Raw genomic sequence first — 23,916 nt, forward strand, 5'->3', positions numbered from 1 at the left:
GAAAGCCTTCTCTGAATAACCAGTTCCCAGGTGACTGTCAGTTACTGCAGTTAGATCACTGCTGAAACAAATCACAAAGGTGAGTCCCCAGCTTGTTACATAGAGAGGTATTGAAGACAGTTCAGGCTGACATCTACCCTCAACAACTCTAAATACTGGGTGCAGGAACTTCACTCTTGCAGCTAAAAAGTGACCCATCTTATGGAGAAGAAAGGATTTCAAGTCCTTATTTGCAGCTCCAACCTTGATTCTACTGTTTGGATTGTAGGGAGTTAAATGACATCTGATCAGATATGTGAGGGGCTGCTTATCTTGGCAGGGTATGTCTGTGATATCTAGGAAGGGGAGCTGTGTTGATCTGATTTTGCTTTTAAAAACACGGGGGAGAAAAATATAGACAATGGACCATCAAACATATTCTTTATTTTATTTCGTTTTGTTTCAGGAGGAATTCTTTAGTGCTGAAATGATGATCCCTGCAAGGCAAAAATGGAAAAAACTTGGTTTTGTTTGCCCATGGGTAGGCTGCATTGAACTGGATGAGTTGACAAGTTTTGGGATTTGGTCTGTTTGTTGGGTTTTTTTTTTCTTTTTTTTGAGAAATGCCTTCTGTCACCATTGTGGGAACTGAGCTGCTGAGAAGCAAGTATTTGAAATAAGGGTAATGGGGCATCAGAGTTTTTGCTGTGCTGGTTGAAGCTCTGAAGAAAGGCTAGAAATGAACACTTTATGGAGCAATTTCACTTGACCTCTTTGCTTGAGTACTTTGTGAATTCAGCTCAATTTGCTTCAACCTTCACTATATTTTATGGCATGGGTATTTTTCCCTCCCCCGTGGCACAAAATAGGTCTTTTCTCACAAGAAGTTAATTGCCTAGGATGAAATCAGTTGAAAAAAAATTCATGCTGAGAACAGGTAGCTCTTTTTCTCTTCTTTTCATGTAAGTTTGGTGAATTTTAATTTGTGGCAAGTTTTGCTGTTGCACAGCAACACTCCACACACAAAACAGCCATGAACACCACATAAATATAATACTAATAAACAAGCAGTGAAGCTAACTAATAGGTGACAGATGAGGTTTTTCCCTATCTCCCATTGCTGTCTAGTTCTTTATCTTACTTACATTTTTTTAATCCTTTTTATTTTAGTATGGAATGTTATTGTGGACATAACATTAATATCCCCTCCTTAAGCAGCACCATCCCAATACTCCAGAAAGTAGACCATCTCAAAATGTGTTTTGAATCTTGATTGACCTCAGATAGTTGGAAATACCAAGGACAGCTTGTCTGCAGCGTGGGTAGGTGAGTGCCTCCCATAGACATGGGGGCATGTGATCGGTCCATGCGTGCCTCCGGTTATGTTCCTGGTCACTGCAGAGTACTTGCACACTTGATAAAATTACAAGCAATGTCAGAAGCCATCAGGAAATACTTAAATCCTTTGTCTCCTTCTAAAGGACTTGTGCATTTGGCTGTCTGACAATGACCTGAAGCCAGATAACTGTCACAGTCCATCTGCAGTGCACCAATGGGGGTCAAATAATTTCTTAGCCACTGATCCTTCACCAGTGACCTCATATGGCTTCTGCTCAGTAACAGTAAGCAGTAGTCCCACCCCCTTCCCAAACATGCACTTCTCGGTTCCCTCCTGAGCCTAGGTGTGAGATTAGGCTGCATGCCTGGCATCTGCTGTGCTTCTCCTGATGGTATGGCCCAATGACCAGAACCTTTATTTATCCTTCTCTCTTTTTCTTTCATGACATTTTTTCTTCTGATGGTGTATTTACATCTTCCTCAGAGCTGTTATGGTTACTGCAGAAGCAGTATCTGTCCCTGTAATAGGACAATGCCTTAACAAATCTGATATAGCACTACCTCCACATGTTTTGGGGAGCTGGTTATATCACTCCAAGGGGATGAATGTCACTTAATGTTCAAAATATTGCCCATGCTTTTCTGCACTTGTTTCAGCTGACTGCATCTGACTAAATTCCTGAATAGTCATGCTGATGTTTCTCACTCTCCTTGAAAAAAAAGTGCCTTATAGAATACCCCTGAAGTATCAGTCACCTTTCTATCTGTGATGATCTTGCCTACACCAAATTACTCCATTACTAGGGATAAAATTTTGACTCCCCAGGGCAACAGTCACTCTCTAACACAGCTATGGGTTCACAGAACAGGGTCCAATGGCAATGAAAACATAGCGCTAGTTCATAGCTGAGGACCTCAGACTTGCCCCACAACCTCTGACAGGCTTTCACTGCTGATTGTACTCTGTCCTAAGAACAATTCTGTTTCATCAGTCAGAGTTTGCCTCATAGATCCAGAACCACAGCCAAAGCAGTCACACTGGCAAGGGCATCCAGTATTTCTCCATGGCAGGGGAAGAGAGGCAGCATCACTATTCTCAAGTGTTCTCCCAGAGTATCTGCTGTAGAGTCAAGGCCACTGTTGTCATCCCTCATACTCCAACTGTGACACTTTTTTTGAACATTGAATGAACTAGAACCGGGGAGTTCAGATAGCAGCATTATGATGTCACTTGGAAATGCACAAATAAAGGCAGATTAAATATTCTTTAAATATGGGAAGCCTTATTAGAACTGACAGGAACATTAAGATGTCCCCGTCATTTGCTTGAAATGCAAAACAATAATGTGGTGCTTCACAAATGGGCTCATAAGCAAGGAAGCAAAGGTTTGTGGGAGGGCTTCTCTTTGTACAAGTTCAACACATATGCATGACAGGGACACCCAAGCCTTCAGACCAGCAGGCTTTTAGTCTGCATGTAGTGGAGAATAGAAGCCTCAGCACTAACTGACTCAATGTGATGATCCAGTTTTATTGTACCAGACTCTTTGCTCAAGCACAAGTAGCCATATTTTCTAGAGGAATAACTGTCAGTCTGACCGTAGTTTAGATTAGAACACTATTCTTACAAAAATCCCAAGAGGTTGTGTTTGCTGGTGAGAATAGCAAAGACTTCTGTCACCTCAGGGTTTTCTAGTCACTTCAGGCTCCTGTGACATTTTGACAAGGGACATAATGATGTTTAGATCCAGAAGTTCAGCCTCTTCTCATCCTGAAATCATGTCCACCCAAGAGGAATCTATAGCCAGAAGAGAAATGCGTGTCAGGTCTCTTCCTTTGAACATCTAGTGGATACAGAGAAAGATAAAATCAAGCATGTAGAAAATATTCTCATAAGAAATAGGGTCCTTTGAGTTCCCTTTTAGTATGAAGAACTGATAGATCTTTTCATATCCATTAATTGATCTTTCTTTCATCAAAACCTCTTAGACACTTGAAGGAAGTCACAGCCAGTATGCTATAGGCAGTATTTTGTAGGTTGAGTACTAGGAATAGCACAGCAGAGGCAACCCCATATAAATGTCTGTCCTCCCAGCACCTATTTATTTCATCAGCATTGCAAATCATGGATGCAGATGACAATTTAATATGGAAGGCAAACTACGATAGGTTTACTTGTGGACATGTCAAGTCAAAGTCTTGAGCAGTTCTAAGGATGAAGTTCACACAGTCTCTCAAGGAAATCTATTCCAACATCTGACCACTCTCACTGTGAAGTTTTATTTCTTTCAGTTCAGCTGGATTTTCTCTTGTTGCAACTTGTTTCTTGTCCTTTTCCTGGGCACCTCTGAGAAAAGTCCAGCACAGACTTCTCTACAATCTCGTTTTTGTTAATGGAAGACTTCAAGTTGCCCTTCCTCTTCTCCCAGCTAAACAAACCAGAGTCTCTACAGTCTTAGCAACAAAGTGGTTACCCTTCACTAACATGTGTTGCTGACTTGTCTTGTCAGCAGACTTGCTGTCCATCAGAACCAAGCCCTTTTCTGCAAGGCTGCCACTGAGCCAGTCAGTTCCCAGCCTGTGCTGTTGCATGGAGCTGTCATGTTCCAAATGCAGAATGAAGCATTTGTCTTTACTGAACTGCAGGAAACTTCTGTCTGGCCATTCTTCCAGTTTATCAAAGTCCTTCTGAATGACAATTCTGTTGTCCAGTGTTTCGAGTAATCTACACAATTTGCCATCATCTGCAAACTCAGCAAGAATTCATTCTGACTCATTGTTGAGGTCATTAATGAAAACACTGCACAACATCTACCCCCTTACTGACCATCAAGGATCATAGCTGGTAACTGACTGTCAACTAGTTTTTGAACAGCTGACACTTAAACTGAACTCAGCAGTCTAGGTAGTTTCTCACACAGTTTTTAAGTTGTTCATTCAAACCATATTTTTCTATAAAGATGTTATTTGAAACTGTAAAAGTCTCACTAAAGTCAAGGTGAGCAACATATAATTCTCTCCACTCATCCATAATCAGTTATATGTCATCAGAGAAAGCAATCAGTTTTGTTGGGATAACTTGGTACATCCATACTGGCTGTTCCCACTGATGTTGTTCTTCCTATGTCTGGGCATGGCTTCCAGAATGGTTTACTTCGTAAACTTTCCAGAGACTGTGGACAGACCTGCAGTTTCATGTATCTTTTTTCCCCTTTTCTTATAAAAAACAGGTGTACTTCTTTCTGTAATCTTAAGGAACTTCTTTGATCACTGTGAAATTTCAAAAACTATAGAGTAACCTGCTCAGCAACCTTGGAAGTACCCCATCAGGACTCACAGGCTGTGTAGGTTTACTTTGCTTAAGTGGTCCTTATGTCAGTCTTCCTCTGCTCTGGATATTACTTCTCATCCTTCCTCCCCACATTCTGCCCTTGACACTCTTCTCTGGGAAGTCTTATGGAAAAATTTTTCAGTAAAATGGGACTCTCCAGATACACTGACAGTTTCAATTTCAAGCAAGTTTTGGCCTTCCACATCCTCTATACATGCTGCTCTTCTGTATTCTTCCTGTTTGTCCCTGTTTTCACCTTGCAAATGTTTCCTTTTCTTGTCTGGCCTCAGCTGGAAATTCCCACTGCAGCCAGGCCACTCTCCTGCTACGCTTGTTCATTTTCCTGAGGATTGGAATGGACCATTTTTGGGCTTTAAGAAGCTGACTTGGAAGATCAGCCAACGGAGAGTCAAGAGCCAGAGCCCTTTGCCTTGGCATGCTGCCTCCCAGGCAATCCTTATGTCAGTTCCCTGGACAAGCTGAAGTATGCTTTCATGCAGTGCAGGTTGGTAATGTCGCTGCTTGCCTTCTTATCGCTTGGGAACTTACATGTTACTACCTTATAACCACTGCAGCTTTCATCATAAAACTGCTTTCTTTTTCCTGGTCATTTGTTCTCTACCCAGCTTTTCTGCTGGCTTGTCCAACACGTCCATGAGTAAATTATCCCTAGCAACTCCAGAAACTCCTGAGTTGTTTGTGTCCAGCAATGTTCTCCTCCAAGCATGTGCTGAGTTGCTCCCCAACTAGTAAGTCCCTAGCCTGTATTGTTCCAAGAGGTTATTCCTTGCTTGATACAGGACTTTGTTCTTATTGAATTTCATAAGGTCCTCATTGGCTTATTCCTCCAGCCTGCATAGTCCCTTCTGAAAAGCAAATACTTTTGCCTCAGAAGTACATGCATTCCCACTCATATGGTGCAGGAATGCTCTACTAGCCATGGTTACTGCCTTCCTTCACACGCACACACATATCCTGCTTTCATCTTCCTTCCAAAACAGTTGAAATGGAGATAATGGTGAGGCAATACCATATGTTCTTATTACATATGACCTAATTAGCACATTTTTTTCCTGAAAAAAAAAAATCATCTTCAGACAATGAAATCTTGTTCTGGAAAAAATAAGTTGTTTTATAAAAAAGTGGTGTAGGAAAAGGGGATTTCATCTTAGGATTTTTTTATTGTTCAGTTTTTCTGAGAAAAAAGAAAAGAAAAACAACAAAATGACAAGAAAAAATAAAACAAAAGAAAAGCAATTGCTGTATTTCAAAGCCAGTGAAAACTAGACTTGGTCAAATGGAAATCATAATTCTTCTATTGCCCTGGTTGCTCAGACATGTGTAATAGGCTTGGCAAAATGTCAAGGAAAACAGGGGCCAAGCTGCGGTGTGTTTAGAAGAATCAAAAGGCTGCTTTGAAGAGAGGCAGAATTTCAGCACAGCTCAGAGGAGAGGAGTCTGAAGTTCATCTGCAGTTTACTCCTTACTAAGAGGATATAAGAGGCAAAACACACACAATACAAAGACACTTTTCATCTTTGAAAGGGAAACAGTGCAGTCTTGCTAGATACACTTTGTTTCTTTTGATTTCTCATAGAGTGCTTTAAGCCAAAAGTACGTGGCAAAATTAAAAGCATGAGCAGGTTGACTAGCTTTAAAAGCTGTAAAATGTGGACTCAGGCAGGTCATGGTGAAACACAGAACATGCAATAACACCCAAAATAGAAGTCAGAAAAAACACTGTGAGTCCAGTTCTCTTGCAGAAGGTATTTGTCAGAAATTAAATTGGCAGAAGTTTCCAGGTCTTTCATAATGCTTGCATACTCCAAGCATAGGAGCTGACAGGTCCAGAAAGTTAAAATATTTCACATTCTTTTTGAGAGAAACCCCAGGCTGAGAGCTTTGCTATCAAGAGAATCTGAGTCACAGGGCTTCATTACTGATGTAGCTTTGGCTTCTAGAGTAGAGGGACAGTGTTTTAGTGGTCTGTCATAGAGAATCTTTCCACATGCTTCTCATGAAGCGGTGCTGTGAATGCCAAAAGGCACAGAAATGACCCAGTGTCAGGAAAAACCAAACTTACACAATGGGAATCTCAAGGAGGTGAACAGCTGTTTTACCTGAGAATGCAAAGATCTAGAAGTAGCTTTCCACTTGGGAAATCCCAGCATACCTTGTTGCACGAAACTGAAGTGATATACGGGGGGAAGGATAATGTTTTATCCAGTTACTCACTCTCCTTCATGTGCCACAGGATGACAGTGAGTCAATGATGTGTTCTTAGAATCATTGCATAAGGGTGTTCATGCATATAAAGAACTTTTCATGATGGCGCTAAATAGTAAGTACCACCTGCAATAGAATAACTTTGGAGGTTGAAAGTAACCTTGCCATTTTCTAACAGTGAGATTGGCTAAACATTAAAGGAGCTTACTGGGCAAAGAAGTTGGATTGTCTTTGCTTGGGCTCTTTCAAGTCATTGGTACATTTCAGAAAGATGTTCTATTTGTTTGGATCTTTTTTTCTAATCCATCTTAAGGGGAGAAAAAACATTTCTGAGTATTTCTGAGGTCAGAATAATTGGTCAAGGGAGTAGTTCTTCAGTGCTTAGAGGATGGGAACTTAAGGTCCGTGACAGCTCGTTTAGATTTGTTTTTAAAAGCCAGCTTAGAATCATTACTATGGACATAGTCAGGAACTGGTGCAATACAGTCCACATGGTGAAACAGTGATTTCTAGCTGGCCCAGGACAGAAGATAGAGATTGGGACACCAGGTCCACACAGACTACATCTTTAATGTTCTTCTTTGTTAGGCTCTATAACACCACATTCTGGACCTTTTTCTGTCCTACTGTTTTCTGATGTCTTCTACCAGTTCAGTTTTATCCTCTTCTTCTGACCTCGTACACCTGAGATACTTCACATAAAACTAATTTGTTTAGTTCAAGTCCTCTATGATATTTTAAGAAGGCAGTTCTTGACCCCTGTTCTGTCAGAGGGAGGGAAAGCATTGCCATTAGAGTATGAAGAAAACTGTTGTCTTCGTACAAGAAAAATTGCAGGAGTTTGCAAATGAGATGTTAAAAATTTACAAAGAGGAGAAAGGAGCAGGAAAACATAGATACTGTCTTTCCATTCATATCCTCCTGCCCTTCCCCTCCTCCCTCCTCTTCCCCCTTTCTCCCTTTTGGGTTATTTGATGTATAAACAGCTTTTATTATGAATTTTGCTAAGAATGTTAAAGTTGTTCTTGTGTCTTCCTTGACACATAACAACTTTCCAACAGAAAAGACTGCAAAACTCACAGGAAACTGTAGGCGTATTTGGGCTTGCCTTTACATTTGAAGTTGTGACCTCTGTTGTTGTAACATGTCACTTGTGAGTACATTTATTTAATAAGCAGACAATTCATGTTTGGGAGTGACCTCAGAGGTGAAGTCCCATACAGAAGGTGTTATGTTGGTCTGTTCTCAGCGTGTGAGAAGGTTATTAGCAACTGCAGCAAAGGTTACTTGTTCCTTACCATCAGCGCAGGAAATGGGAAGCGCAAAAAATTCCCATGCTACCTGGGAATCTGACGAGTTTGATAAAATACAAATCAAAGTATAAGAAAAGCCAGATGAACATCCTTGAGCAGTTTTCTGCTGTAGTCCCTTCACAAAATTCCAGTAGCTGAAAAGATGCTTAATCGAACCGCATCCCTAAAGAAGAAAGTTGCCAGCACTGCAGGGCCTGCTGCGACCCAGCTACTCCTGGCTGTGCTATGGCATCTGGAGGATCTACCACTGAGTTCCTGGCAATGTGTTTTAACCATAGGCTGAGTTTTTGTGAATTAGCACATCCTGAAAAGTTGCTGGAATTAACTTTCATTCCATTGTGCCTTCCACTGTAAGCTCAGTTTGAGGTGAACAGGAAAACTAGTCTCTTAGAAGAAAACTAAACAGAGAAATCTAGGACCTGTTGTTCTACAGAAGGCACCTTACCTTTCCTTACCTACCTTACCCATCTCATTTCTTAAATTGCATGCACTGCAAAGTATTCCTGGGGTAAAACCAAGCAGGTCTATGTTTGATGCCACTAAGGGCCAGATCTGGCTGCAGCCATACTGTGGTCCTAGCCTCACTGCAGAGCACCTGCATGCAGCCCATCTGCCTGTGCTGGGATGTGACTGCACCGCAGCATTTCATAGAAGACTCACACTGTACACTTTGTCACTCCTGTGACAAGGCACTGCCCACTCATACTGAACCTACTTTTGGTCCTTCTGACAATGCTCTATTTGCTCCTTAGACCAGGTAGACTTTCCTGTATTCCTTCTTGTTTGACCTGGGGAAAAGCAGATGTCACCTGCCCAATACATCATAGTGGGTGTCTGGATAATTTGTCTGCAGACAAGAACAAGACTGCTATCAGAAAAGGGGGACCAGATCACTGAAATTAGGTGACACACAGCCTCATTCTCCACTTCTACCCATCCAGTTTATTCGGCACAAGTAACCTGCAAGAAAATAGACTTTTACAAATGTTTCTGAATTTCATCTGTCTTTTTAGTAAGCTGGACTGCAACTCCATCTCCAGACATTCATCCAGGTTTGTCAGCATGGAATATCCTGGCTCAGAGCAGATAATTCTGTGATAAGAGGTGAGGCAGAAAAATGCAAGATGATTCTGAAGGAGGAATCATTTGGGGGGACCAAACTGTAATCCCCTTTGTTTATGTATTTCTCAGATCCAAATTCTACATGTGCATAATTTGCGTCAATAGAAGGAGGCAGCCAGAGAAAGGAAGAAATAAATAATATACAGTAATAAACAGCAATGACTGCACATCTTAAATATCCTTCCTCATGCACATAGTCACAGAATGGATTTATTCAAAGCCAATTCAAGGCCTAGCATAAATTCTTATTTATCACTCCGAGGGCTTTCCTCCCTCCCTCAGGCTGTAACAAAAGTCTGCTTGGTGGGGAACTGCTGTTTACATCCTACATGTGCAAGGCATCATCCTCTAAATCCATGTTTACACAAAAGAATCTTGACAGTCTGGAACCCTGAACTTGGTGTTTATCCTAAACACGTGCATGCAACTATTTACACTGGAGAAATCCTTTAGAAGACAATAGACACAGGTAATGTTGAGCTTTAGAATAGATGGGCAAGGGAAAAGCTATAGAGTCTAAATGCTGTTTTCTCCTGTAGTTTCTGAGTGCTATAAAAATGTTTGGTGTTTACTTATAAGGAAATGTGCAATACTGTTCTGTAGTATACCTTGAGCTAGAAGAGCTAGAGGGCCATTAGAGATGGTAACAGAGTGCTGTCTTGGCTGTAGACTTCTCTCCAGCTGAATTTCCTGGTACTCTTCAATAGAATCACCATTTCAGGTACAATGTACAATTTTCATGTAAAGGTTTTCTTCTGTTGTTTTTTTTTTTAATTTTGATTTCCTTCCTTCTCTCTCCCTAATCAAAAAAGACACATTTATCTAAAATTAGTATATTGTCTGTGTATTTCCTTCCTTTCTCCCTGCTTAAAATCTGCATTCCCAAATTAGGATTGGCATGATCTAATTAAGACAGACATAAGAGAGAGAGAAACCTCAGAGAAAGTCTAGTTAGGAGTAACAGGAGGAGAATTGTGATTTTTGTGTTTTATTCCTGCTCAGGCATAATCTTAAAGACATGAAGCAACACACATGCCTACTCAAACAAGTTGTTAGCAAACTAATCGTGCATTACAAGATAGCAGAGCCACACTATGCTCATTATACACTGTTTAAAGATGGGTTTAGTGCAGTCAGAAGGCAAATCAAACATGGCTAGACATAAGTTTGAATGGGGAAGATTGCCTCTTTCCTTTTAAGAGGCAGAGGAGAAGTCATTTGCTTTAGCATCAGTCTGTCTTTATGAAAGACTGGAATACAGAGCCTGAATTGCCTATCTGCTCAACTCAAAGGGGCCTTTGAATAAGAGACTCCTCTCCTCGGTTCTCAAGAAAGGGAAGAAGGACTTTCTCAAGAAATCCATTCTTCTGCCTAGATAAAGTGGTAGGCAACAAATAGCTAAAGGCATATGGCCATGCTGGTAATGGATATTTGCCACAAAAAAAACCAACTTCAAGGTGAACAGAAGTAGCAGATAGCTTGAAGAGTATATTCAGGGAGAACTTCCATCATTAAACACAGACTCAACATGTATGGGAAGTGGAGAACTGGATTGGCTGTGCATATGGTTACATCACATATATGAATATTTATGCTAAGAGACTGAAAGATGAGTATTTTATCTCAGAAGATACTTCTATTCTAATACAAATAGCCTACATATAGGGAAGACTCAAATAGATTTGTCCATTAACAGCAGACTTCATGTCTGGCAGCTATTCTGCTCATTTCAACAAGAAAAAATTACTTTTGTAGATTTGCATGACCTTGTACTAAAACTACTTCAATCATAAGAGGTTTTAGAATGTCTTTGGGGAAAAAAAAAAAAGTTAAATTTATCATAGCTGTTTTGCAAGCATTTGATAAATGAGATCCAGTCTTCACCATTCTAGGTAGCCTTGTGCTCCTACATGAGGATGTTCATACTCAAAAAGCTCAGCTTTAATCTAATAAACTCAGCCATGAAAGAAGTAGAAATTTTACCATAAAATGTGACTCCCCTAGATATCTTCCTATACATTCTTTCCTGTATGTGTGCTGCTTTTGTAGTATACACAATGATGACTACAAAGATTCCAGTGAATGTTACTGTAAACTGTACGATTTGTGCCTGTAAATGCAGGCATTTAATGCTGGTTTTAGACATTTTAGTGCATGAAAAACTTACTTTTTTGTTTTTTCTATTTTAAGATAAGGTTGTTCTCTATCTAGCTATTTATAGCCTCACAATATTGGACTATATAGCATGTCTTTTACATAAGCTGCTTTGTGCAAACATCTGTGCTTACAAAGGCATTTGTATTCCCCTTTCCTTATCATCAACATCATCATGGCTAGGCTTCGCGAACCAAGATTTAGGAAGGCTCTCTCCACATTTGTTACAAGCCCCTTTTCCTTATACACCACGGACAAAGCATGTGCAAGAACTAGAGATCTTACACTGTGTTTTTCCTATCTATATATGCACTGCTAGTCAGTCCAGGACCACGCCTAGTCTAGACAGACCTTGTAAGAAACAGTGAGAGGAGAGATGGACTGGTGATAGAATTGCTGGGGAGGATGTGAGCAGGACTCTCTTCATCATACCTCTGTGTTCCTTCACAGCCTCTCCTTGGTACCTCAGCTAGTTGTCCATGGGAGGAATTCCTCTCCCCTGCTCTTAACAATGTAATACTGGCCATTTAAAGCTACATCATGCAGGTCACTGTCTGGTTTCTTGTGTCTTCTCCAGAGAAGCTCCAGCTGCCTAAGTATGAAAGCCTGCAAGGCAGACTGCCCTGAACCAATGCACATGCAGCTTCCCTTTTTACCTAGTGCTCCCTAAAGCTGGGAAGTGCTTATGGCTTGGGAGACTGTTATGCAAATATAAGTAGTCTGTACACAAAGACCGACTTGCACCCACTGTGTCCTGCTGTGAATAGCATTCCCCAGCCTCTGTCATTGTCACCATGCATTGAATAGAGAGTCATAAAAGTACTTAAAGTACATATATATTTCCTTGGATAACAAAGAGAAACAAAGCAGCAGTTTGTGTATTATTTCTTCCCTGAGAGCAGGAGGCAAAATCATTTTGTGGTAGCCTCTAGGGAGAGAGCAGAGTTCTTTACAAGAAACCTTATAAAGGGCATTGCTGCCCCACCTGATTCCCAGTCCTCAGCACAAACAGGAGCATGGACCAAGAACCAGTCCATTACAATGCTGTTCCACTACACAGCCCCTCATGATTGACGGTGGATATCTTACTTGTCAGTGCAGATATTTAGAGAGCTCAAATGATTGATGTCCATGGCCTAAAAAGATTCAGTACATTTGTTTTGTCCATTATATTATTATGTTTCAGAAGTTCCCATCAGATTAACAATTTCAGTAAGAAAACAGGATTTGTCCCCTTTTTTCCCCTTCCCCCTAAATGAGTTTGTAGCATAACAATCTAAGTTGCTCCAGTTAAAAAGGAAAAAAAAAAAAAGACCATGGCTGCTGTTCAGTTTCTTCCATGCTGGCAGAGATCTATAAAGCTTTCTTTATAGACAAGTGTTAGTAAATATGGAAGGAGCTTGTTATCATGGTTATCAACAGTCCTAGAAGTCCCAGCCAGCATCAGAGCTCAACAGTATAGCAACATATGGTAAGACTATTTTTCCTCACAGGACTTGGCCCATCATCACCATTATTCTTGCAACAGAAACCTCACCTGTGTCATTTGCACCAGACTCCTGAAGTCTGTCTCGGGCACATGACTGCTGGTCCGGCTATAAGAGTTCTATGATCTGTGGGATTTTCAAGGCCTAAATAAAACTGTACTGGCAGCTCACTCGCTCTGAACATGCACATCTCCAGTTCTCTACAGCAGGCTCAAGCCCAGAAGGCAATGCTTTCAGTTTCAGGTATCTTCATTCCTTTCTCAAGGTACAGTAAGTAAAGCCCAGTTTCTTTTTCCATCCCTCGTTCTTTTCTCTTTGCAGAGAGTGCTGCCCAAACATCTCCAGCTAAAGTTCTTCACCTTTGTAGAAACAAGTATACCTGCTCACTTGAGACAGTCATCCTGAATCAGCTCAGGCTGGAAGGGTAGCTTGTAATGTGTCCTAGAGATAGTAACAACAATATTCTGAGTATGCTGCATGCAGCATAATTTGAGCCACTTTTTCATCTGCAAGAGACAGAAGAAGGGCTTGAGTTATTTTATCTAAGATGATGTATCTGCTCCAGCAATTTGATGGTGAACCACTATTGAACAGCATGAGTTTAAATAGTTTGCAATGAAACACAGTCTTTTCATGTGACTGACTCCTGGGTTTTTTCCAATATAGCATGGTGATGGAAAAATATGTCAAAATAGTAGCCTGTTGAAAAGGGTGAAAATCAGTTGATCTGTCTTTAAATTTCAGATTACAAAAGTGCACTTGGTACTGTGGGTTGTCATGTGGTAATATTTGGTTTCTAAAAATCCAGGCATTACAATCAAACTTATCAAAGAGTTCAGAGTCATTAGATACTGCAGATACTCTTAATGAGAGACAGTTTAAATAGTACCAGAAGCTTAACATAATACGGGAGTTTTGGCATAAACATTTCTTAAAAATGTTGTGCATATCCACTAAGGGAAGCATCTTTCCTGAGTGGTTGTGAGGGTGGGAAGTACCTCTGTAATCATAAAAGATGGTCACTCCATCCTAGACAGGCACACGTATGTGAAAAAACATGAGCCTGCTCTTCCTGGAAAGGGGGAAGGTGTGAAGTGTCTGGTTTGGGGCAAAAGGGCATCAAGCAGCTACAGCAAATGTAGTAGCTCACACAGCCAACACTACTGGCAAATGTCTCAGGGGAGACTCCCAGGCTTCAGTAAGAACAAATGGTATCATGAAGATGCGCTTGAGCAACTTAGCCTAGTGAATGGTGTCCCTGCCCATGGCAGTGGGATTGTAAGTAGGTGAGCTTTAAGGTCTCTTCCAACCCAAACCATTATATAGACTCTATGATTAGCTCAGTCACACAGCATGGTGTCCTGAATGACCAGTCCCTCCTAGAAAGCTAAAGACAAAAGAAAAAAAAAAGCAGATGCCTAACAAACAGAACAAAATGTGTGTTCTGTGCTAGACGCCTGAGTGGAGCGGGAGTACACACAGATGGGAGAAAATGTGTTTGCAGAGGACATGGGGAAACTCAGCAACAACTGAAAGAGGAAACAGCCAAAATGCATGTGCATATTACTCTTCCTGAAGCTATTTCAAATGCTTCTTTCTTCACAGAGAAGGAGGAGGCTGTGCAGAAAATGAATTTTTCCCCCTGAAAGCTGGGGGGAGAATGAGGCTGCCACTGACTACCATCCTCCACTATGGAGTGTAATTGAGCCCAGGGCCAGGCAGCTGCTGCCTCCTGCCTCTAAATGGAAAGGAAGCAGTACTCATATTTTTAAGGAGGATTTTGTCTGAAGCAAAATAGACTAGTTGCAAAACATACAAAAAGAGGTAAATGAGAAAGTTCTCAGTTGTCTTCTTCATGTTGGAAGGAGAAGCAAAATGTCAGAGAGACAGCCAGCCAGCAAGCTGCTGCTCAGTCTTGCCTGTCTCTTTCTTCTGCTCTGAGGTTTGACTGAGTAGTGTCATCAGGATACCACACTTGCCCTTGCTGACCAGGTTAGCAGTCACCATGAACAAGCATCCATCCCTAAAAGTGCCATATGGCTCAGCAGTGTTCTGTTTAAATTACTCTTACAAAATGTGTCAATTTCTGTGCTGTGTCATCTTGTGCTGTGTGTCCATGCTACAGAGGTTTTGAAGCACTCTGGGAATGGGACATCTGTGCCTTATCCAATGTTTTCTTCATTCCATGGCTCATCTGTCATTCCTGGTTCATCTGCCTCTCACCCAGGACAGACTCTGCTCCTTCCTGCTCTCTTCAATTCTTCACCAACACAAACAGTGAAGTGTGACCCTGAGGTCATGGAAAACAGCTTTATAACACTGACCCTAAGCCAGGAGTGTCCTGAGCTACCACAAGCTGTTACAAAATGCCGTGAAGATCTTCATGATATGGTGTTGTAAGCAGATAATCAAATTGCAGCTTAAACTTATATCACCTCCCAGTGTGATTGAAGCTGACAAGACCATGACCAAGGAAAAGGCCCTTTTATTACTGACAGCATGAAAATGGTCAACAAGACTATGTATTCAGAAGGCTTAGGACTTTCCTGTATTCAACATAGCCCGTTGTTTTTGTGGGTAGATTCTGCTCCCACAGAGGGGCAGGGGACATATTGGCCTGATACCTGGTGCCACCTTCTGCTGTGGGCTGCCAGTGGTGGGAAGTCCCAGCAATGTCATGAGAGTGCTGAGGAAGGCATGGGAACACAAGGTTCCAAGTGGTGAGCCTGGGGAGGGTTGGCCAGGTACTGGCATGTCTGTCTTGCACACAGCAGTGGAAATCGTGGAGAGGTTTCATTTAATGCACTGTAGCTGTTGGAGTACTTAGGAGCACTGGAGCATTTAGGAGCACTACCTCAGTTTCTCTCTTAGCAGCGGGGAAGGCTGTAAGCAGGTGAAAGACCCTTCATTTAAGAGACTGTGAAGGGAAATGATATCTGCTATGGCTTGGTAAAAAATAAACCAATAATCATTTAATGTCTGATGGCATAAAAGTTCAACTGCACAACCTTTTATTCTCTTATTTATCAGCACTGTTGAATGAGGAATCAAACTTTTTATTAATGCAATTTAATAAGCTAAACACAATGCAAACTCTTTAGTAAATGGTTTTATATAAAATATTAATACCTTCTAGCAAAGTGGGCTGCCCTGATAATTAGAAAAATTTGTTTACTGGCACATAAACTGTGCACCCACAGATGCCATTTATTTTCAAATCCAAGAAAAACAAGCCATTTCAAAATAGGGCCAAATTTCCCTTTTCAGGAAGCTGGAGACAAGAGGATTTCTCATGTTTCCCTCTTTTACATGTTATTCATACACCTGCCCTAAGCAGGGAAGCTGGAATTCTGACCACCTGCAAACCCTCTAAGAAAGTGGAGACTTTAGCTCCACAGAAAAATCGTTTCTTCTCCATGCTCCAAGGTTTGAGCTTCTCCCTGCCAAAGCAGTGTGTGTATTGAGTCGAGAAGAGATTGAACAAAATCAGCTAAAGCTGCTCTAAGATAGCTTAAGGGTGCTATTCAGGTGTGTGTGAAACAGTCAACCTCATTGAGATCAACCTCAGCTTCTCCATCCTCCTCTGTATCAACCAATTGTTTGTGGCCCATCACCACACAAGGTTTGCCCACCACTCTGTCTTGTTCTCAATATATGACAATAATTTTCAGAGTAGAAAAGATGATTGTTCCTGCAAGGTCTTGCACATTGCACAGCAATTCTGTAGACCAGTTTGGTACTGTAAGAAACAGTGAGGCAGATTTGGGATATTTATATTATTAGGAAAATTACTTGTCCTAAAGATTAATATTGCTCCAAGTCCCTCCGTCTGTGAAAAAAAATATATGGAAGTCCTTCTGATAATATTTGAATACAAGATTATTTCTTGCTGGAAATTCTTCGCCAAAAAATAAATAAGTATGGATGTCTACATAGCTTCCTTTGAAGTTTGATAGCAGACACTTCCTAAAGCGGGGGGGGGAGGCTATCTGATTTCTGTACTGGCAAAACCAGTATCTCTCCTTCCTTCCCTCTTTTATTTCTGTGGCCTTTAGATTGACCTCTGATTTTCAGGCACAGAAGCTACAAATAGCAAAAGTTTGAAACAAATTTTAAGACACTGCTATGCCCTGCAGCTTCTCTGTAGCTCCTCTCTCTATGGGCTCTTGGAGGGGCTGCTGGATCAATGCCCTCACTGCCAGGGCTGTGGCTTCCTTTTGCGTTCTGAGCCCTGATAGCTCTAAAGGGAATGTGTGGAGACTGCCCCTACAGAGGCTAGGCTACACATAAAGTGGCTTCCAAGTTTTAGGTTTCTTCCCAGCATGTGTTTCATCTTGATGGATTTGTGACCTCTCCTGCCAGACCAGCATCCACTTCCCTTTCCATTTCCTGGGTACTACCAACCTGTCAGCCTCACCTCTGGGCCTGGGAAGATCATGGAACAGATCCTCCTAGGAACTATGATAAAGCATGTGGAGAACAGGGAGGTGATTCGGGATAGCCAGCACAGCTTCCCCAAGGGTGAGTCTTGCCTGACCAATCTAGTGGCCTTCTGTGATGGAGTGACTACATCAGTGGGCAAGAGAAGGGCTACAGATGTCACCTATCTCCACTGCTGTAAGGCATTTAATATGGTCCCCCACAACGTCCTTCTCTCTAAATTGGAGAGATATGGATTTGATGGATGGACCGTTCAGTGACTAAGGAATTGGCTGGATGGTCACATTCAGAGGGAATGGTCAGTGTCTTATTATCCAGATGGAAATCAGCAACAAGTGGTGTCCCTCAGAGGTCTGTACTGGGACCAATACTATTTAATATCTTCATCAGTGACATAGACAGTGGGATCAAGTGGACCCTCAGTAAGTATGCAGACGACACCAAGCTGAGTGGTGAGGTTGATACACCTGAGGGATGGGATACCATGCATAGGGACCTGGATAAGCTTGAGAAGTGGGTCTATGGGAAACTCATGAGGTTTAACAAGGACAAGTTCAAGGTACTTCATCTTGGTTGTGGCAGGTCCCTGTATGCATACAGGTTGGGTGGTGAAAAGTTTGAGAGAGGTCAAGTGGAGAAGGACTTGGTGTATTGGTGGATGAAAAAGTGGACATGAGCTATCAATGTGTGCTCACAGCTGAGAAAGCCAGCCATATCCTGGCCTGCATCATAAGAAGCATGAGCAGCAGGTGAAGGGACGTGATTCTGCCCCTCTGCTCTGCGAGATCCCACCTGGAGTGCTGCATCCAGCTCTGGGGTCCTCAGCACAGGAGAGGCACAAACCTCTTAGAGTGGGCCATAAAGATGATTAGAGGGGTGTCCTATGATAACAGGTTGAGAGAGCAGGCATTGTTCAGCATGGAAAAGAAAAGGAACCCTGTTGCAGGCTACCAGTACTTTAAGGGGGCTTGTAAGAAAGACAGGGATGAACTTTTTAGCAGGCCTGTTGTGACAGGACAAGGGCTAATGTTTTTAAATGAAAAGAGGGTAGACTTAGACTAGATATAAGGAAAAAGAATGAAGGTGGCAACACACTGGAACAAGTTGCCCAGAGAGATGGTGGATGCTCCATCCTTGGAAACATTCAAGGTCAGGTTGGATGGGACTCTGAGCAACCCAATCTAGTTGAAGATGTCCCTTTTCATTGCAGAGAGGTTGGACTAGGTGACCTTTAAAGGTCCCTTCCAACCCAAACCTTTCTATGATTTTATATAAACACACTGAGGGTTCCTCTAGTAGTGAAAATATTCCTTCCCTCCAGTATAACCATGAGCAACCCTTAAGATGATGTAGCATACAACAGTGTCTTCAGAACTATCCACAGAAGGTTCAGACTACCCACAGAACAGTGGGCAAGTTTATATTGCTGCCCTGAAAGAGCATTCACTGGAGTCCTCACTGTCTGTGTCGATGGAATGACCACTGCACATTTGACACAGGAGACTTCATGGGTCAGAAGTGCAACAGCTGCCACACTGGGAGATCTGCATTTAATTACTTGCCTCACAACCCAAACTAGTCATAGTACAACCCTGTCTCATGCACTGTCAGGCAGAAGCACTCTGGTCACCAGAGTTTCCTCCTGCAGTATTCCTCTCTTTTCCATATTAGTGTTAGAGATGTGTACCGTGACTTCTTATTTCTTCCACCCTGAAAAATGGAAACAACTTCAGGTCACAGGGGATAGAAACAGGTGGTCCTTTGACTATCATAATCTGCTATATCTCTAGCAGCACCTTGACTCCTTCTCATGACTTACTGGATAAAAAGAAATTCTTCTTGTCTCCAGCCATGCTGAACACATACCAGTCTTTTTGCAGGTGCATTGGCTTTTCAAATCACCATAATGACTTTTACAGAGGAAGCTCCCACAGCTCCCCATTCATTTCTTTATTTGCCTTCTATGACCTTTTCCCAGTTCATCTCCTGGAATTCCTCTTCCTTCCTCTTCCCATTTTCCTCTCCAAATGACATCGGCCATCTCTCTGTGCCTAATTATGCTCAAACTGCGGCTGTTGCAAAAGCTTTTTCCCCTTGTATCTCCCACCATCTGGAACAGTCCCATTTTCCTGTTGTTCTTTCTGCCTCGCTGCTTCTCCATCTATTTTAAAATCTCATCTGAAAACTTCTCTGCTCCCATGCCTATGTCTCTTAATTTCTCTCTCCCTCTGCTATTATGTATTATTTAACTTTGATAAGTACCTTGGGATACCATTCTATGAATCAAATTCTGCTAAATAAAGCTGTACTCCACTATCAGCAGAGCTTACCTAAACTGTTTGCTTTCCCACTTGGTCTTCAGTAAACAGTAAACCTCCCCATGATGATAGCAAACAGCATTATGCTGATGACCACCCACTAACTGGAAAGAGAAGGGCTGCAGAGCTGTCTGGCAGATTTGTGAGTAACACAGAAGCTGCTCTGAGCCAGAGCCCTTGAGGTGGAGCACACCTCGGCAGGAGGGGTAGGAGCAATCCCTGGGAAACTTGGGGGAAGGCAAGGGAGCAATGCAAAATGTTGTGAGATTGCAGAGCTTATTAATTAAGACTCACTGATTACCTCAGCTTTTCTCAGATCTCATGTATGCGTGTAAATACCTGAGGCAGACACCTGGCATGAGGTGCAGATCTAAGCATTGCTGCAAATAGGCTCAAAAAAGCAAAGCTATAACCTGCTCAGCTCAAAAGTTTTGAGCCAGGAGAGGTGCACAGAGGGCAACCTGATGCAGTTATGTGGAGAGTGGGGGTTATTCCTTCCTTTACATTGATTCTGATCTGCTTTCCTTTAGCTGTGAACTATTACAAAAAAAAAAAAAAGAAAGAAAGATAATAATAATAATTAAAAAAAAAAGAAAGAAAAAATAACAACAGCATATGTTTTGAGGTCCTCCAACATTTTGTGAGACAGATGCCATTTATCAGTGGGCAATTTGTAATGGCTTTCCCATACCAGTCCTGGATCCTAAAGCAATCTCTTCTGCATCTCCTATATTCTGCATTCACTGTCTGAAGACAGGGTGGACAGGACAATCATACATGTTCTTCATCACAGTAATAGAAATTCTCAGTCCTAAATTTGCCTCAACTTTCAGAGCATTGACCACTTTCCCAGGCCACCCTTTGTAGAAGGTAAAAGTGTTGTGGCAGGACACATGTCAGGGACAGTGGGAGAAAGAGGAGATGGATTGCTTTTGGTTAAACCTAAGTCTTCTCTGGAAACTTCTGGTGAAGAGTAACACACATCAGAAGAGGGGAGGTAGTGGTGCTGTGTGGCTTACTGGTTTAGCAAAAAATAGCCTACCCACGGGATCTGCAGAGCAAGAGACATTCTGATAAACTGATTAGAAATTAATTCTGAATAATAACTACTCTTTTGAGAAAATAATAAACTTGTTTCTGAAAAAATGAAGAGTAAAAGAGGCTAAATTTATTGAATAAATAACTTGCTATGAATTATTCACTCAGCTTTAGCACTTACAGCTATTACATTAAAATATTCCCCTATTTAACATATAATGCAAACTAATAACAATTAAAGTCAGCAGTGGAGGAATGTTCTCAGCAAGCCGCACTGAGGATTGTTATATAACTTAGCCACAGTGGAATGACCATTTATTAATTTGCAAACACGTACAGCCTAATTGGCTGTTTACAGCCATCAGCCAATCAAAGTGCTGGGATTCACATAGAGATAGTGCAGTTACTTCTCACTATTAAGAAAATTCTATTTCTTCTGGCCCTGCATGCTGCCCATGCCAGCCAGACCACTGCCTGCCTGTAATTCTCCCAGCCGGATACACAGGGTGAACCTTCAGTTCCATCAGTCTCATCACACTTTCTTGTCTCCAAGCAGGGCAGATGAGCAGTCAGCTGACCTGAGGGCCACACTCCTTGAGTCCTGTTCTACCAGATGAAAAATATTGTTGTGCAGAGAGAAGGCAAAAACACTACCTAAATAAAACTATCTTGAGTAGCATATTTATGTTTTGTGCCAGTTTCTGAAAACAGTGTGAGAGTGAGCAGAGCTGTACTAGAGCAGCCAGGTGAGCATATCTTTGTAAACACACTGCAGTGTTCCCCACTTAGCTTGGTTTCATTGTGTCCAGAGCTGAGAAACGCCAAGGTTGAAAGAATTTATTTCCTATAAAAATTTCAGCCTTCAGGTTCCAAATTTATTTAGCTCAAGATGTGGTAATGACCAGCTCATAAACAGGAACTATACCCTCTGGTACTGATCTACTTAATAGAAGTTTATTGGATAGCATTGACCATAATGATAACTAAAACAGATATATAGCCCCATTACATGAGGTTTAGTCTTCAACAGCCATGACTCTATCTAGCAACTTTAGTGTAAGTTTTATCCTCCCTCTTCAGTACTTTACAGCCTTTTGTTCTTTCCTTCCTCTTCTTCAGATCCTGGTGCTTTCTGTAGTGATGTTACAACAGCACTTTAGCTATCTGAAAATACAGCACTAATAAAAGTGCCATGAATAAAGGGAACATAAGCTCTCACATCATCATTCTGGTTTCTTGCCTTGATCTCTCTAACCACTTCACATTCCCTTTGCTGGGTACTCTTTCGCTTAGCAACCATCCTTCTCTTCAGAAGCAAAGGAAAAATACTTTTTTTGTTGATAGACACAAAAAATATGGCTATAATAGTCGATTTGGACCACCTAATCTTAAAAAGAGCAACAAAGCAGTGACAAGGAAACTATACCTTGGGAACAAAGATCAGTTCCTTACTAGTACCGTTTTGTGTGAAACAGAGTAATTAGGTGCCTAAACACTTCTGAGGATCACAGCTTTAGTTTCTCTCCATTCATTTTTAAAATACAAATTATTTTCCCACTTCTATAAGCGGATTGTGAGGATAAATACATGGAGATCATGAGATATTTGTATACCACAGTTAAGAGAATAAGCTGATTGCTGTGTGTGTTTTCTTATCCTGTTTTGTTTTTTTTGGTTGCTGGTTTTTCTCCCAGTGCCTAACATTATATCTTCAGCCAAGCTCTGTAAGAGGAAAATAGAATTTTTTTCTATGAAAGCTTCATCCTGATTCTTTGCTGCTGTTTCATAAACTGAAATTTATTTTTGGATCCCTTATAATGTTCTCACTGTTGTACTTGGATGTTTACCTAAGTCATGTGGGTAACCACTTCTGTCTTTAACTTCATCAGTTCTCATTAACATCCTGTGGCAATGAGATCTGTCAATCAGTTTCTTTTACAGGAAAAAGGCTTGGGGGTTAGCAGTCTTAAATCTTTTGCCTTCCATATTTGCAAATTATCCTTTTGTCTTTGTACACAAACCCAGCTCTATATCTTCTTTAATTCGCATGTTGATATTTTGTTTAATTTAGTACAATTTACTTTGAAAAGACAACCTTTCCTTTGTTTAACTTATGTTTGCTTAGCTAATTTTATTTACAAATATGATGTTACTGCAAATTTTGAGCAAAGCTCTATTTTTATTCTGTTCACTCTAAGGAATTCCAGTCTTCCACTTGCTCATAAATACCATTAGTTTCTGAGAAAAGAGGTATCTCAGGTCTCAATACATCGTTTTAGACAGAGCTTCTAGAACTAAACCTTATCCAGAGGGTTTACACCATTTGTGAAAGGAGCTGTAACAGCTCCAGTAATATTTTCTAGCCCGTACTTCACAGCCCCTCATGTCTAGCTCGGCTTCTACAAATCACTGCTTCATGGGGAACAGAATTCTTCACCGGATCATCCACACTGACACTCAACTGCTCTCAGGGTGGTTCTGGTTTTTTTATCCAGCAGCCTCTTCTGACCATCTGTGGGTTATCTGACTCTGATGCTCAGTGAACAGATCCTTTCCCTCTCTGCAGCCTCCATTTGCAACAGGGGAGGACGAGTAGGAGATCCTTGCTCAGCATGCACACGTGCCCTTTTCTCCCTCTTCAAGATTATGGCAAGAGGCAGCCACTGCTGCAGTTTGTCAGCTGTAGCTCTTTTGGAGCAAGAAAATCAGCTAATTACATTGTTTGTACTAAGACCACCAAAGGAAAAAAAAACAAAACACCCAACAACACAAACCTGAACTCTTGCTCAAAAGGAGCATTAAGAGTCAAAAAATAGAGTTCATTAAAGCAAAGTAATATCCTAAATAAAGCTAATGTACTCTCTCCTGTTCCAATGAGCTTCATGAATAATGGATAAACAAAGCTTCATCTGCTTTAATTAATCTGGTTTCAAAATTAATTTGACCCAACACAAAATTAGCAGTCAATTTAGAGCTTTGGTTGCTCAACAGGTTCAGGCTACACAAAGAGAGTGGGTTAGCAGAAGGAGCTGCAAACAAAAAAGGGCAATATTCTATTCCCTGAAGTAAAATGCTTGGTTAATTAATACATAGCTAAGGTGGGGAATGCATTTCCCTTGTCAAAAGCTAACTTTACTGTGATATTTTATTTGTAAATTTGGGATCTTTGG

General features: G+C 41.3%; 1 long non-coding RNA gene across 1 annotated transcript in view; it reads right to left on the minus strand.

Annotated features, from left to right (window-relative positions):
* Nucleotides 1-2,840: 2,840 nt before the first annotated feature.
* Nucleotides 2,841-23,916, minus strand: part of LOC113958961 — a 122,933-nt gene continuing 101,857 nt past the window's right edge. Inside the window, exon 3 of the long non-coding RNA XR_003531663.1 lies at nucleotides 2,841-3,115. This is a non-coding gene — a long non-coding RNA (uncharacterized LOC113958961). The remainder of the gene's footprint in view (nucleotides 3,116-23,916) is intronic.

The sequence above is a fragment of the Corapipo altera genome, unplaced genomic scaffold, assembly GCF_003945725.1.
Source record: "Corapipo altera isolate COAL_440 unplaced genomic scaffold, ASM394572v1 1, whole genome shotgun sequence".
Lineage (NCBI taxonomy): Eukaryota > Metazoa > Chordata > Aves > Passeriformes > Pipridae > Corapipo > Corapipo altera.